The following is an 18,345-nucleotide window of genomic DNA, read 5'->3' as shown; positions in this document are numbered from 1 at the left end:
CATCCTAATAGGCATAATAGTATGAATTAGTGAACTAATTCACACTACGAACATGTAATAATCATTCTACAACCAATTTCTAGTACCATAAAGCACAAAATCGAATTCCCCCAAATTGATTTAGGGTTTGCATAATCCAATTAATTGATTGCATTAGATGAATTTAAAGAGAAAAGAGAAGAGATCTTACCAAGGTGATGTTAATGGATGAATAAAGCTTACAAATCAATGAAGAACTTGAAGTTTCCTTGAGATTTTAGGTAGAAAAATGATGGAGAAAGAGATGGGGGAGTACCGTCGGGTTTGAAGTGAATGATAGAAAAGCTTTTTTTTTTTTACTTACCCGTCATATAACGCAAAAAAGCTACAGTACCACGACCCCGATCGGGGCCACCAACCCCGATCGGGGTTGACCACGAATCTGCTTTTTGACTTCCTCGTATATGGGGGTGACTTGTTTTTCTTTTTTTCGAAAACCACGTCCCCGAACGGGGTTTTTACATGGGGTTGCGTGTCAAGTGCACTCCATTTTTTCCTTTCTTCATTTTCACCTAGAAATCACAAAAGAAAAATCGTTAAGTTGAGTATTTTATTACTAATCTACGAAAAACAATTAAATTGCAGAAAATTAAAAATGAAAATAAATAAAAGCAATAAAAAGCTTGGGTTGCCTCCCAAGAAGCGCTGGTTTAACGTTCCGCACGACGAAAAAGCTTGAGTCGGTTTAAGCTTTCTTTGGTAGAGGTTGAACGGTCATTTCCTCTATCACACCAACGATCACATTCTCATGGTAGAGCTTCAAATGATGACCGTTTGCCTTGAATTTTTCGCCCTTGGTGGTCATCACTTCAACGGAACCGAACTTGTTGACATTCGTGACGGTATATGGACCGGTCCACCGTGATCGTAACTTTCCCGGAAATAGCTTGTATCGGGAATTGAATAGCAAGACCTTATCACCAATTTGAAATTCCTTGTTCAAGATCTTCTTATCATGCCATCTCTTTGTTTTCTCCTTGTAGAGACGGGAGCTCTCATAAGCTTGCAAGCGGAACTCATCGAGTTCATTGAGTTGCAACAACCGCTTCTCTCCACTTAACTTCGGGTCCACGTTAAGCTCCTTAATTGCCCAAAAAGCCTTTTGTTCCATCTCAACGGGAAGATGGCACGCCTTTCCATAGACCAACCTATATGGTGAAGTACCAATAGGTGTCTTAAACGCGGTACGATAGGCCCATAAGTATGGACTTGATCTCACGGTTGGAAACCTCTACTTGGCCACTAGTTTGTGGATGATAAGCCAAGCCTCTTCTATGATAGACTCCATATTTTTCCAACAAAGCATCAAGTTGTTTTTCACCGAAGTGAGTGCCACGATCACTAATGATTGCTCTTGGAACACCGAACCTCGAGAATATGATCTTCTTGAACAATTTAATCACATTGTGAGCATCATTGGTAGGAGTAGCAATTGCCTCTACCCATTTAGAGACATAATCAACAGCAACCAAAATATACCGATTCCCTTTTGAGGAAGGAAACGGTCCTTGATAATCTATACCCCAAACATCGAACACCTCTACTTCCAAGATTCCATTGAGAGGCATCTCGTGTCTTCTTGATATGGAACCCGTCCTTTGGCAAGCATCGCAAGCCATCACGAAATTTTTGGCATCTTGAAACATAGTTGGCCAATAGAAGCCGGATTGCAACACCTTTGCAACGGTCTTGGATGGTCCATGATGACCACCATAAGGAGAAGAATGGCATACTTCTAGCACCCCTCTCACATCCCATTGTGGGATACATCTCCGGAATAGCCCATCGAAGCAATGTTTGAACAAATGTGGATCATCCCATAGGAAGAACTTGGCATCATGTAAGAACTTCTTCCTTTGTTGATATGAAAGGTTGGGTGGCAATTCTCTTCCAACTAGGTAGTTGGCTATGTCGGCATACCAAGGATTATTGGCTTCCAACATCATTAGAACATCGTCGGCGAAGGAATCATCAATAGGTAACTCAATACCTCCATCTTTGAACTTCAAACGGGATAAGTGATCGACATCAACATTTTCGGCCCCCTTCTTGTCTTTAATCTCAAGATCAAATTCTTGCAAAAGCAAGATCCATCTTATCAACCTTGGCTTAACTTCTTGTTTGGCTAGGAGATGCTTCAATGTGGCATGATCGGTATGAACAATGACTTTGGAACCAATCAAGTAAGAGCGGAATTTGTCTAAGGCATAGATAATGGCAAGTAGCTCTTTCTCCGTCGTGGCATAATTGATTTGAGCCGCATCTAAGGTTTTGCTAGCGTAGTAGATAGCATGGAGAACCTTGTCCTTTCTTTGTCCTAGCACGGCACCTACCGCAAAGTCACTTGCATCACACATGAGCTCGAATGGCAAGTTCCAATCCGGTGATTGGATGATAGGTGCGGAAATCAAAGCCTTCTTAATCCTATTAAAAGACTCAAGACAATCGTTAGTAAACACAAAGGGAGCATCCTTTAAAAGAAGCTCCGTAAGGGGTTTGGCAATCTTAGAAAAATCGTTAATAAAACGGCGGTAGAAACCCGCATGGCCTAAGAAACTCCTTACACTCTTCACATTTACCGGTGGGGGTAGTTGCTCAATAACTTGGACCTTAGCACGGTCCACTTCAATTCCTCTCTCTGAAACAATATGACCAAGCACCACTCCTTCATTTACCATGAAGTGGCACTTTTCCCAATTCAACACCAAATCAACCTCTTCACAACGCTTCAAAACTTTGGACAAGTTAGTCAAACAAGCATCAAAAGAAGAACCATATACACTAAAATCATCCATAAACACCTCAATGATAGACTCAATGTAGTCGGAAAAGATGCTTATCATGCAACGTTGGAAAGTGGCGGGGGCATTACAAAGACCAAAAGGCATTTTACGGTATGCAAATGTACCATAGGGACATGTAAACGTGGTCTTCTCTTGGTCATCCGGGTGAATGAGTATTTGAAAGAACCCGGAATAGCCATCTAGGTAGCAAAAGTATTTGTGACATGCCAACCTTTCCAACATTTGGTCAATAAAAGGTAATGGGTAGTGGTCTTTCTTAGTGGCTAGATTTAGCCTCCTATAGTCAATGCACATTCTCCAACCCGTCACAATTCTAGTTGGAATTAACTCATTTTTATCATTTTTTACTACGGTGGTTCCTCCTTTCTTAGGAACCACTTGGACCGGACTCACCCATTTAGAATCGGAAATCGCATAGATAATTCCCGCATCTAACAATTTAAGCACTTCCTTTTTGACCACTTCTTGCATGTTAGGATTTAGTCGTCTTTGACCTTGGACACATGGTTTATGATCTTCCTCAAGATTGATTCGGTGCATGCAAAATTCGGGACTTATGCCTTTTAAATCGTCAAGTTTATAACCAATGGCTTTCTTGTGAGACCATAAGACATGAAGCAATTTAGCCAATTGACTCTCATCTAATTTAGCACTAACGATTACCGGACACATCCCCTCATTATCAAGAAAAGCATACCTCAAATTGGAAGGAAGGGGCTTAAGCTCGGGTTTTTGTACCTCAACATCTTGGGGTGTAGCAACCAAGCCTATAAAGTGTGAGCTCTCCTCCAATGATAGCTCCTCTCCATCCAATTATTGCTCCAAAGCATCAATCTCCTCATTTCCAATCTCATCATCACCAGCAAATGATTCTAAAAGCAAGAGTGCCTCCAAGGGATCTTTAGACAAAGATCGAGGTGTAGAGTCTGTTGGGAAATGTGTCCTCAACAATAGTGCGATCACGTGATTTAAATATCATTATTAAATCTCAAATTAAGAATACATGAGGGATGATTCTTTATACAGTCGACTGACCGTCATTACTCGGTAATGATTGGCTAACTAGAGTTTGACATTACTGTCGTGTGACGGTGGTGGTCAGTTGATCCCTTTAGGTCACACCTATAGGATGAGGCCCAAATAGATATTTAATTAATTGTATGCGTCTGATTAATTAATTCCTTAATTATGGGAGTGCAATTTTGCGTCTTATTTTAATGTGATTAAATAAAGATTAAATTTAGTAATTAAGCGTTAAATTACTAAATTAGTTGAGGTATTAATATAAGTTTTGAGGTAGAGGTAATTAGTTATTTAAAGTTATAAGAAGTTGTAATTTTAACTAACTAGCAATTATGGGACCCATTATATGATGATATAATGGTAGTATACTACTCAAAAAGTTGAGTGTATATTATATTATTAATTGTAATATTTAAGTGTTAAATGATTACATTAATAATTAAATATGTAAGATAGTTAAACATATGACTTATAAGCATTTGTGGGACAAATGACAAAAGGCAAAAATGGTCCATAAAAGGACCAATATTTTGACAAAGACAAGAGCAAAAGATGCTCTAGTTTGTCTTGTTCATTTGTTATAACAATGTGTGATAGTGACTTATCCATGACATATCTTACAAAGCTTAAATCCTACACTCTACCTACACAAACTATAGACTAAAAACAAAAGGCAAAAGATTCCTCCTTTGCCTTATGCCAACCGGTTTTGGCATTACAAAAGGAGGAATTTTGATTGCTCATTTTGTTACTTCTTGTCTTGCTAGTGAATGCTTATATCTCTCTAGCTTTCTCACATGCAAAATTCATACAAGCTCTCAACAATACTAATACACATTATATATATTACTTAAGATAGTAATAAAAGATCATTAGTATTATTAAGGTAATATTTCTACTACATATCTAGTTAATATTAGTAGAGATTTTGGGATACATCTTGGGTGCAATTTATTGGAGTGGCTTCTAAACTTGGAGTCTTCGGAGGATCATCCATCATTATAAGCTCAAGAACAAGTGAAGGAAGGTGACCTTACTTGTGCCCAAATTTTCGAACCAACCAACAATGTAAGGAACATTGTTTTTCTTATAAATCTTTCATTTTGTTATGCATGCACTAGATCTAAAGAACAAATAATTAATAAGTTAATTAGTTCACTATTAGAGGAGTCTAATAATAGGTATATGAACCTAACAAGTGGTATCAGAGCATAAGGATGTTGCATGCATAATCGGTTATTGTTTTTCCGAGTTAATAGGTTAACATATAAAACTATAAATTTGTGATTTATTAGTATAAGCCACGAAATCACCATGCATGTTATATATTATGGTCCTAAAATGTTTTTAGGTCATTTTTATTATTCATGGAAATTTATTGCTCATTTTAAGGATTTTTGGTCATTTTATTACATTTTTATGACTAAAATGGGAATTAAAATGCTAAAAATAGTTAAATTTGGTTTCTGACCTTGGAAAATTTATATGACCTCACATGCATATTTTACAAGTTGTGTGTAAAAGGACGAGTTAATTTGATTAAATTTGCATGATTTATGATTTTTATGAGATAAAGATGGATTAAAAGAGGTAAAATGGTTAAAAATAGTTAAATTTTGAATTAAGCCATGATCTTTTAATATGATGTCACATGCAAGATTTACAGAGAGTATGTAAATTTCTAGATTTAAATATCTTCTTTAGCATGATTTATGGATTTTTGAGTAAAAATGGCATAAATAGTGACTATTTTAGCAAAAATTAGCTAAAACGTATTGCATGGCTTGAGAAAATTATTTTAAGTTGCATTAATATCCCACTAATCATATCTAAAGTTGTAAAAATTATTGGTTTAATTTTCGTATACTCTATACATTTTATGAGATAAAACCGATAAAAATGCAACTATATTTTCTCAAAATTAATTCGAAAATTTTAACCATGTTTTTTGACATTATGAGTGTCATGGATTTATTCCAGAATGTTAAAAATTTTAAAAATCAAATTTTGAAACTTTTATAATTTAATTTGGATTTATTTCATATAAATAATGATTTTAAGGTCAAAAATGAGCATACAATTAAATCAAGTTGAATTATTGTCAAAAATTTAGTGATGACTAATTTTTGAGTCCTAAAATGTGTTAGGATAATTAACTTGAGCTTAGATGTGATTTAAGTGTTAATTAGTGATTTTAAAAGGTTATTATCACGCATTTCCATAAAACCGGGTTATATGTACGACATAAGTTAAATAGGGCGATTTGGCACATCATTTGGCATGATAGGTACATATTATAATGCTGCATATTTCAATTGTTGAATGTTTTTTTTATTTATATAATTTTGAATTATGTAATTTTATCTTAGTATGGCCTTAGTTTTAATCAATATTACCCGTAATGAAAGGGAATATTGATTCGGTTGTAATTTAATGTGATCTCGTATCACTTTTAATTTTATTTCAGTAATTTTTCCATTTTACAAATGTATAATAGGAATAGCTTTGTATTTTATTATTATTTGTAATTATGGAGCATCTTCAAGACGGTGCCATTCGGAAAGGTGATCCGACGAAGACGGTGTCTTGGGAGGCGTGCCAATTGAAGATTCAAGGGACCAAAGGAGTTGGTTTCCGAATATGTAATAGATTATTTGATTTTCTATTTTTAGGAAGGCCATACTAGGAATTTTATTTATTGCTTTGCATTTCTTTTAATATGTTGCATGCATAGCCAAATCGCCATAACAACACATGCATATCATATCGAGTCATCGACCGTGTCAATTATAATTATCGTAGTTCACCGCTTTAGTTCACTTAAAACGTGATAGATAATAAATTGACAAGACCTCTCACATATAATAATTGAGAAATAGCCTTACCAAATAGTAGAAACCCATGAAGTACCAATTTCATGAGGGAGTTAATCCGGCTTCACCGTAATACAAACCTTGTTACGTTGGCGAAGTGGGGTAGTAAAAAGTTATTACATCGAAATTTGGATTGAGCTCAACGGAAGTATTGTTGACCGTAGTCGCATGTGTTCCGGGCTAAAGATGAGAATTAGAGTAATTTTTATCGACCGAGAGTTCTAAAAGTAGAATCGATTAAAAGGTTAATCAACCGAGTTATATTAATAAGGGATGAATCGGCTCACCGTGCCCGAGTTGATATGAATTTGGATCTCGGAATCATTTATATAGTTGGGTGGAGGTCACTATATAAATGCAATACTTGTAGTTAAATTTACGAGTATTATTAAAACGATAGATGATAATTAATTCCTTCATTTCCTATTTTGTAGTCAAATTTGTTTTATCAATCGCAATGGCAACTCCAATCACGTCCGCATCCACTAGTTCCGCCACGCTTACCAATATGTCATGGCTCCGATCCTTCATGGATCGATGTAAGTTAGAAAAGAATGGCTCCAATTTCGCCGATTGGGACGCGCAACTTCGCTTGGCCGCGCAAGGTGACGACAAGCTTCGTTACCTTACCGAGGCATCTCCCACCGAAATTACTACTAGGTCCACCCCCGCCGCTAGGCAAACCTATGAGGTTTACCAAAGAGAGTCGGCCGCGATCAAAAATGTGTTGATCTTTGCTATGGAGGCCGAACTCCATCGAAGTGCTATAAAGATTAGCACCGCTCATGAGATCTACATGAAGCTTGTGAACATGTTTTCACGAGCTCCTAGGGTCATTCAATATGAGGCGGCTTCTGCATTTTTTGATCTTAACATCAAAGAGGGCCAAAAGGTGAGCCCTCATGTGCTCAAGTTGATGGAGCATGTTGAGACCTTGAAAATGCATAAGGTGGAAATTCCTAATGAACTTGTAATTGATTGAATTCTCCATTACCTCAGTAAAATCAAAGCATATGTTCAATTTCGGGTGAATTTTAATATGCAAGATAAGAAGGTTTCCCTTGATGAGTTGCACAAAATTCTTGTGCAAGCTGAAAGGGACATGGGGCTAAGTGTTAGCACCACCAAAGATGTGCTCAATGTCAATCATAAGAGCAAAGGAACCTTCAAGAAGAGCGGGAAAAAGGGAAAGAAGCGAACTCCCAACAGGAACATAGCTAAGACTTATGAAGCAAGCTCCTCCAAGCCCAAGTACAGTGCCCCCCTCCGGGGACAAGTGCCACTATTGTTGTGGTGTTGGACATTGGAAAAGAAATTGTTCTAAATATCTTGGCGACATCAAAGCTGGAAAGGTTATTCCAGTAGGTATATAACTATCCCTATCTTTTATGTTTCAATCTCAATTAGTATGTGATACAAGTTGTGATGATTACCCTCTTTATTGTAAATAGGGGCTTCTACCAAGGACAAAGGCAAGGAAAAGCAAACCTAGAGGATCACGAGGGAAGCTAGCGTAGCCGACCATGGTGATGGATCTTTGGAAGCTTGGCTTTTATTTGCATTGTCTTTAATTTTATGATGTATTTCATGTTTTAGAACTATTTTGATTTCCTTGTGTGACTCGGAAATTGGCTTGTATCCTTTAAACACGGGTTGTATTTTGGATATTGGTGATTTGGTTTTCAACCCAAATCACTTGTTTTATTATGTTATTTGTTCTAAAAACATCATCATTGATTACTTGCGTTTAGAAACATTAGATAAACAACTCAAATTGATCAATTAGACGATTATGATGATGGGATCATTATATGTCCATAAGCTATGAATTTGATTCTCCTTATGCCTTTGTTACTTAAAGTAACAACATACTTATATAAGATCAATTCTAAAGTTGTAATGAGTTTTTTGAACTCATCAAGTAGGGAATTCACGATACCAAATGGACATATTATTCTAATTGGATGGTCAACCATGAGATACCTAGAATAGAGAGTCTATTAAACAGATGACATGGATAAGACTCGCATATTATCAAGCTGCCATGTTAGGATGGCCTTTTGAATGCTAGTACATAGTCTAGAAAAACTCCTAATACTCCGTTAAATATATATGTTTGTGCCTTACAAAGCTATCTCTCAAGAAAGTAGATGTATTTCTGAGAGATAGAGTGGGAGAAGATTGTATCGTCACAAACATCTCTTATAGTTGAAATGTTACTTTGTGAAAGTAATAGAATTATAGAGTGGGAGTTGGTATTGAACTATAGTCTATGAAAATAGAATGGAATCATAGTTCAGTGGGAGTTTATCGCACATGTCTTATTATTTGAAAATTTTACTTTGTGAAAGTGATAGTATCATGACCTTCTTACATACGAGCCGATGCATTACAATCCGAAAATTATTACTCAAGAGTAGTTTTACTTAAAGGAAAGGGTTTCCTTAAAGTGAATAGAGCTTAAGAGTACACAAATGCATGAGATTTACATAATGATGTTGATCAAAAAATTAATTATGTTAGGAATTGCCGCATTTCATTTAAATGAAGAATGGCAAATGAGATTAAAAATTCGCTTTTCTAAAATGGGAATTTAGAGAAGAAAGTGTTTGAAACACGAAACCTTAGATGAAGATCTAAGAATCCTAACATCTTATGTGAAGCTTTCTTAAGTATACCTAGGATGGTCTTAAGCATTAAAGGATTATACTTTACGTTCATGTAATTATAGTGAATTGTTTCATTCACATGATTGAAGAATCATGATATACATGAAGTTAAGTGGGAGCTAGAATTGTTTCTCTATATCTTATATGTTGATAACATATTACTTATTGAGAATTATGTACCAATATTCTCTTCTGGCAAGAGTAATTGGGACACTTGGAATGGGATGCAAAGTATTCTAGATTTTGAATCTATGTGAGAGAATATTGGCATAGTGTTGAGAATCTTATGAGGAAAAGATATTTCACATCTGTTGTACAACAACAAAGTTGAATGGCTTATTCATGATGATTAAAGTGGAATTATTATGATGAAATCATAGTCGTTCACTGAACCCATTAAGTTGTTGATTACATGAAATCGATTGCTAATGTTTCCGTCATTAGAGCGATTATGTATGTCAACAGACGCACGTGCTGTGATGTATCATATGCTAGGTACATTATGAGTCAATAATAAGTTAATTCATAAGATGGGCTTGTGAAAGCCTTAAAGTACAATTGATGACTTGTACATATGTTTGGATGATAAACTAAGTTAGGTGTTGAAGGGTTGCACAAACTTTAGTTTCCAAGCTTAAAAGGATTTGATGAAATCTTAAGCTAATGTTATTGACTGAGGAGTAAGAAACTAAGAAAAGTGTTTTAGTTTCACGCATTGAAATATCTACAAAAGGAATCTAAGTAAATTGTGATAAAATGGTCAACGTAGGGATTAAGAGTGAATCCTTCTACAAATGATTTTGTCACAAGTTATGTGATAACAGTGGGAGCATCTTTTAAGTTAAAGAGCCCAAGTCTAGTATGAAGTCTAGACATATACTTAGAGAAATTCATGTCATTAAGAGATGACATTGAATGGAAGGAAATAGCAATTAATTAAGTTGGAATATATGGATATCGGGTATATCCACTTTCCAAAGCTTTTATTGCATTTTAACTAGTGTTTTAATACACTAGAGATTATAGAATATGAAGTAGTAATAGTGTATTGACTATTCATATGTGATAATCATATTTATCGTTTGAGTTTTATTAAACTCACCCGCTACCTTGTCGTGTCCAAATGGGTTGTAGAGACAAATTGAACCCCATTAAAGTGAACTGGATAGACATGGTATTCGCCCCTAGTTATTTATATGAGGTGACATCTCGAAGTGACTAGAGTGTGATGCGATTGATGGCAAGTTCAAGTGTCATAGAGTCATATGGGATGACTAGCCGATCACATAGGCAGACTGTATGGGACAATCTGTCGGGCAGTGACCGCTTATAGAGTTCTGGTAATTCATAAAGCCTGGTCGTGGCAAGAGCTACTATAGTATTCTTATGAGTCAATTCTTTTGACTAGAGACTATTTGCCCAAGTTGGCACAACCACGATTAGCTTTGATTTATACTCTACGATTTCGTAAATGAGGTCAAACTCGGTATATTTTGGGTTATGATGGTGTGGTGAACGAAGGGAATAGGGCGATAGGAATTGTCCACCCCTTGTCGGGGTTGTTTGAAATCTCAAGGCCACTCGAGGAGTAGTTAACCGGAAATGCGTGGCCACGCTCGGAAGGTATCTCGATAGATGATTCGGTCAGACTAGTTAATCTCCGGATCGAGAAAACCACTCAAGATATGATCAAATGTAAGTACGACTTCAAGACACCTTGCATTGAGTGGGAGATTGTAATAGGACAAGAGAATTTGTGACGCACACTTGTCGAGGACAAGTGGGAGATTGTTGGGAAATGTGTCCTCAACAATAGTGCGATCATATGATTTAAATATCATTATTAAATCTCAAATTAAGAATACATGAGGGATGATTCTTTATACAGTCGACTGACCGTCATTAATCGGTAATGATTGGCTAACTAGAGTTTGACATTACTGTCGTGTGACGGTGGTGGTCAGTTGATCCCTTTAGGTCACACCTATAGGATGAGGCCCAAATAGATATTTAATTAATTGTATGCGTCTGATTAATTAATTCCTTAATTATGGGAGTGCAATTTTTGCGTCTTATTTTAATGTGATTAAATAAAGATTAAATTTAGTAATTAAGCGTTAAATTACTAAATTAGTTGAGGTATTAATATAAGTTTTGAGGTAGAGGTAATTAGTTATTTAAAGTTACAAGAAGTTGTAATTTTAACTAACTAGCAATTATGGGACCCATTATATGATGATATAATGGTAGTATACTACTCAAAAAGTGGAGTGTATATTATATTATTAATTGTAATATTTAAGTGTTAAATGATTACATTAATAATTAAATATGTAAGATAGTTAAACATATGACTTATAAGCATTTGTGGGACAAATGACAAAAGGCAAAAATGGTCCATAAAAGGACCAATATTTCGGCCAAAGACAAGAGCAAAAGATGCTCTAGTTTGTCTTGTTCATTTGTTATAACAATGTGTGATAGTGACTTATCCATGACATATCTTACAAAGCTTAAATCCTACACTCTACCTACACAAACTATAGACTAAAAACAAAAGGCAAAAGATTCCTTCTTTGCCTTATGCCAACCGGTTTTGGCATTACAAAAGGAGGAATTTTGATTGCTCATTTTGTTACTTCTTGTCTTGCTAGTGAATGCTTATATCTCTCTAGCTTTCTCACATGCAAAATTCATACAAGCTCTCAACAATACTAATACACATTATATATATTACTTAAGATAGTAATAAAAGATCAGTAGTATTATTAAGGTAATATTTCTACTACATATCTAGTTAATATTAGTAGAGATTTTGGGATACATCTTGGGTGCAATTTATTGGAGTGGCTTCTAAACTTGGAGTCTTAGGAGGATCATCCATCATTATAAGCTCAAGAACAAGTGAAGGAAGGTGACCTTACTTGTGCCCAAATTTTCGAACCAACCAACAATGTAAGGAACATTGTTTTTCTTATAAATCTTTCATTTTGTTATGCATGCACTAGATCTAAAGAACAAATAATTAATAAGTTAATTAGTTCACTATTAGAGGATTCTAATAATAGGTATATGAACCTAACAGAGTCTTCTATAACAATGTCAACAACATCCAAAATGTCAATAGAATAACAAGACTCTTCTATCATAGGACTCTTCATGGCTCTATTCAAATTATATGTGACCTTATCGTCACCCACTTCCAATGTAATTTTACCGTTCTTGACATTAATCAACGCACCCGCGGTGTGTAAAAATTGTCTTCCCAAAATGATTGGGATTTGGGCATCTTCGGCCATGTCAAGAACAATAAAATCAACCGGAATGAAAAACTTACCAACCTTAACGGGAACATCCTCCAAAACTCCCAAAGGGCGTTTAATAGAACGGTCCGCCAATTGCAATGTGACATTAGTGCATTTTAAGACTCCCATATTAAGCTTAGCACAAATAGAGTAAGGTATTACACTCACACTAGCACCTAAATCGCATAAAGCTTTATCAATTTGGTAGGTGCCTGTAATACTCCGTATTTATAGTCTTGGGGGTACTCTATCGAGTAGGCCTTACTCTGTCGAGTAAGGGTAAGTGGCGAAGCAAAATAGTTTCTGACCTGTTGGGCACTCGATCGAGTAGCTGGGGCACTCGATCGAGTAGGGGGGTACTCGATCGAGTACCTTGGGTACTCGATCGAGTGTCCGGTTTTACGGGGGAGTTTTCTCGGGTTTTGTTAATTACGCGATTAAGGTATTTAAACATTATCGTAATTGTTTTAAATCACTTTTTACAAAACCTAAAACCTGTTTAAGAGAGAAAGCAACTAGTTCTTCTTCCTAATCGCGTTCTTGACAATTCCCGGAGTTCAGACGGTCGGTTCGTATCGTAGTTCGTGTCGTTGGATTCCTTGCGTCGAGGGTAAGCTTTTAATATAATTTCTATAATGTTTTGTTAAGATTGATGAAACCCTAATTTAGGAATTGGGGGTTTTTATGAGTACTATTTGAATGGTAGCATCTATGTGTTGTATGGTAGGAGGAGAATTTGTAGAGGAGCCGTTTTGATACAGCTGTAGATACCGTCTGCGTGTTGTGCTTTCCAGGTAGGATTTCCTACTCAGTATTAGTCCCATAATGGGATGTTGGTGATGTGATGTAGTTAGTTGTTTGATATGATGATTGTGATTGTCGGTGTGTTTGTGGATGGTTCTCGAGATGCGTTCTCGGCTGAGTGGGGTCACTTGCGGGAGTGATATCACGCCCTAGTTTCGCCCTTCGTGGAACCCGCCACGGAAGGGGATGTGCACATTAATGGACAGGGTTATCGCTCGTACGATGAGCGGGGCTTAGGTGGGAACGGTGCGGTCCCCCAGCTGGCGGTCCGGGTCAGGTGGACGGTCGATATTGAGATGATGGGAGTTGGTGGTGTGTGTGTGTGTGTGTGGTTCAAATTTGTATGTTTGTCTTATTATTGTTATTTATATTGATTGTGTGATTAGTACCGACCCGGTGTTGTTTTGTAAAACCTGCGGTGATCCATTCGGGGATGGTGAGCGAGATATTGAGCGGTATAGAGATGAGCTTTGGGATATTTGGGATGGCCACGACATGACGATAGAGTCTTCCGCTGTAGTTTAGCATTTATTTACATTTCAGTTGAGCACAGATAGTTTGGAATAATGTATTGTACTTTCAGTTTGGTTTCGAGGATTGTACCTATTCATTAAACTACTTATAATAAATGTTGTTTCTGTTTTGTCTATTTGATTATCATACCTCGGGCGACCGAGATGGTGATGTCTTCATACCTGAGTGGTCCTGGTAAGGCACTTGGAGTATGGGGGTGTTACAAATGGTATTAGAGCGACGATCCTGAAACCTGTAGAAATGAACTTAACGAACATAGGGAGTCAATTAAAATGAACCCGGGGTAGAAGTTGTAGGAGCTAGTGCAAAGGCTTGGGAGACGTCCTAAAGTCGCGGGGGTCGCCCTACAACTTTGAACCGGTCACATGGGGGAAATGTGTGTTGAGTCATGTGTGTGCTTAGTAACTTACGTAACAATGTGATGGAATGTGTTGATGGTTGGATGTTCGAATTGGAAGTTGATGAGATAAAAGAAAAGTGATGTTATATGTATATAGACATTGTTGATGAAATGATAGCATGATGGAATGTTTTACAACGTGGCAATTAATAGCATGATTGTTATGATATAATGTGATTTATACAGTTAGCATGTTAGTATATGACATAATATGCGGGTAGCTCTTACGTATTGGTGGTACTTGATCGAGTGAGGCTGACTCGATCAGGTAGATTTTTGGCGATTTTGAGTCCAGAATCGCGTTTTGGGGCACTCGATCGAGTAACTAGGGGTACTCGATCGAGTAGGGGGTCACTCGATCGAGTAGCCTAGATACTCGATCGAGTGGGTTAGAGGTCAGAAGGTCTGTTTGGTTCTGGAGTTTGGGTACTCGATCGAGTACATGGGGGCACTCGATCGAGTAGCCCGTTACTCGATCGAGTGGGTTTGGATACTCGATCGAGTAGGTTCTGGGCAGCGCGTTTTCGTGTTTTGAGGTTTAGGACGTGTGTTTATGTTTACCCTTTCTTATATAGCTTCAAGATGCCGCCCAAGAGAAATGCTTTGTATGCGATAGCTGAGCTTATGACTACGGACGACATCGTCAAGATGTTAGAGCACCAGGATGCTCTTACTGAGACCCTGAAGAGAGTGAATGAGGACAAGGATAAGAGTAAGGAGAAGGAGGTTGACCATGCTAAAGTCAGCCTCTATATTGCGAGGTTTAACCCGAAGGAGTACAAGGGAGTTGAGGAGCCTAACCTTCTTGATAGTTGGCTGAGGGAGATGGAGAACATACTAGATTTAGTTCGTTGTCCTGATGAGATGAGAGTGGATCAGCTGCATTCTATCCGAGGGAGGCGGTGGCAAGTGGTGGGATTCGGTGAAAGTGAGTGCCAAGGAGATATATACCAACCGGGGGTTTGCTATACCTTGGGAGGAGTTTCGTAGGGTTTGTGAGGAAGGAGTTCGTACGAGAACATGTGAGGAGTAAGTTGAGAGAGGAGTTCGACAAGTTTAAGATGATCTTTGAGATGTCGTAGCTGAGTACTACAGCGAGTTCAATGAGAAATCTAGATATGCGGAGGATATGGGTTTGAGTGAGGAGAATCTGGCTTTGAGGTTTGAGAGAGGGCTAACCACGAAAATTATGGATAAGTTACCCGTGGGAGTCCTTGCGATGTAAAGGAAGCGTATGAGAGGGCCGGGAGAGCTAAGAGACTAGTGGAGATGGCTCGGGAGAGGTCGGGTGGAGAGAAGAGGAAGTCGGAGAGCGAGGGTGGTGGCCAATCTAATTTCAAGAAAGGCAACCACAATCAATCTAAGGGATTTTCTTCGGGTGCGGGTTTAGTCTTTGGAACTTCCTTTGGGCGAGGCCGTGGGAGTGTGAGCAATAGCTGGGGAGTGACTGCTTTGGTTGTGGTGGCGTAGGCCACAAGAGACATGAGTGCACGAGTGCACCGGGATCTTTCGAGAGACTCGCACGAGCTTTGCGAGCAACGGACCAGTGGATCATGGCCAAACCGGGAGGTCGAGCTACCAGAGTGGAGGCAACCGCAACGGCGGTAATTCTTATCGAAGACACCGACAAACAACAACAACAACAATCAAGGGTCGGGTGCTAAGCCGACCGCATCAGCCAAGATCTTGTCCGGGAGGTGGGCGGAAGACCGATAGCAAGTTGTTCATGATGGACAAGAAGGCAGCTGAGGAGGATGCGCACGTTATCAACGGTACATTCCTTGTTAATGGTATTCCTACGTTTGTTTTGTTTGATTCGGGGGCTTCTCAGTCGTTTGTGTCTTCGAGTCATGTAAAACAGTTGGGTTTGAGAGTATATGAGTCTGTTAGGGAGCAAGTTTTCATACCTTCGGGTGAGTCTGTATCGTGTGGGAGGTTGTTTAGAGATGTATCTTTGATAGTTGGGCAAGTCGATTTCCTGTAGACTTCTTTGGAGTTTCCTTTTAATGGTTTTGAGATGATAGTTGGGATGGATTGGTTAGGAAAGTATAAGGCTAAGATAGACTGTCATCAAAAGAAAGTGTCCCTAAGAGGTCCTAAGGGTGTTAGTGTGTCTTATCGTGGGTTTCTAGTCAAACCCGAAGTTAAGTTGATTGCAGCTGTTACCTTGAAGTCGTATCTGAGGAAGGGATGTCCTTTGATTTTGTGCCATGTGAGAGATGACCGGATAGAGAGCCCGGCAGTTGACGAGATACCGGTGGTGGGAGAGTTTGCAGATGTTTTTCCAGAGGAGATTCCGGGGTTGCCACCGAAGAGGGAGATAGATTTCACCGTTGAGTTGAAGCCAGGGACGGGGCCAATCTCTAAGGCACCGTACCGTATGGGTCCTAAGGAGATGGAGGAACTTAGGAAGCAGTTGGATGATTTGATAGAGAAGGGATACATTAGACCAAGTGTATCGCCTTGGGGAGCACCAGTTCTTTTCGTGAAGAAGAAAGATGGGAGTTTGAGGCTGTGCATAGATTACCGGGAGCTGAACCGTGTGACGATAAAGAACAAGTATCCTTTGCCAAGGATAGATGACCTGTTTGATCAGTTGAGCGGTGCAACAGTCTTTTCTAAGATTGATTTGAGGTCGGGGTACCATCAGGTGAAGATTAGAGATGTGGACATACCGAAGACAGCTTTCACGTCGAGGTATGGCCATTATGAGTATGTGGTGATGCCATTTGGGTTGTCTAATGCGCCGGCAGTGTTTATGGATTTGATGAATAGGATCTTCAGACAGTTCTTGGACCAGTTCGTGGTGGTGTTTATCGATGATATCTTAGTCTACTCTAAGACTAAGGAGGAGCATGAGGAGCATCTGAGGATCGTGTTGCAGACTTTGAGGGATCATGAGTTGTATGCTAAGCTGTCCAAGTGTGAGTTCTGGTTAGAGAAAGTTGCCTTTACGGGGCATGTAATCTCTAAAGATGGGGTATTTGTGGATCCGCGAAGATTGAGGCGTGTGACAAAGTGGGAAGCACAGAAGAATGTTCTTTGAGGTTAGGAGTTTCTTGGGTTTATTTGGATACTACGGGCGGTTCGTGAAAGATTTTTCCAAGATAGCTAGACCGATGACAGCGTTGATGAGGAAAGAGAACAGTTTCGTTGGGATGAGAGTTGTGAGACGGCGTTCCAAACATTCAAGGAGCGTTTGACCACGGCTCTGTCTTAGCATTACTGAAGGGAGCGAGAATTTTGAGGTTTATACGATGCTTGAAGAATGGGCTAGGATGTGTGTTGATGCGAGAATGGTAAAGTGATTGCCTATGCTTCTAGGCGGTTGAAGCCTTATGAGGAGAACTACCCTACTCATGATCCGGAGTTGGGTGCGGTGGTGTTTGCTCTCAAGATTTGGAGACATTACCTTTATGGAGCAATCTTTAAGGTATTTTCTGATCACAAGAGTCTCAAGTACATCTTCACGCAGAAGGAGTTGCACATGAGACAGAGGAGGTGGATGGAGTTGATTGGCGATTATGACATGGAAATCATATACCATGAAGGGAAAGCCAATGTTGTAGCTGATGCTTTGAGTAGGAAGAGTGTACATTCTTTATGTACAGCTCTATCTTTGATGAGGCTGAGAGATGAGGTAGCGAGGTTCGGGATACATATGATGCAGAAAGGAGATGCCATGGGTGATATGACAAGATGTACGAGCTTGAGTTTTATGATGATATTCGGGATAAGCAGGCTTTGGATCCTAAGATAGTGGAGTGGGAGAGTGGGGTAGAGAAAGGGACAGTGTCCCGATTTTCCATTCATACAGATGGTAGCTTGAGGTTTGATGGTAGGTGGTGTGTTCCTAATGACGAGGAGTTGAAAAAGACAATCATGACAGAGGCA

Source organism: Silene latifolia, chromosome 9 (assembly GCF_048544455.1).
Source record: "Silene latifolia isolate original U9 population chromosome 9, ASM4854445v1, whole genome shotgun sequence".
Lineage (NCBI taxonomy): Eukaryota > Viridiplantae > Streptophyta > Magnoliopsida > Caryophyllales > Caryophyllaceae > Silene > Silene latifolia.
This window is presented reverse-complemented; position numbering follows the sequence as displayed.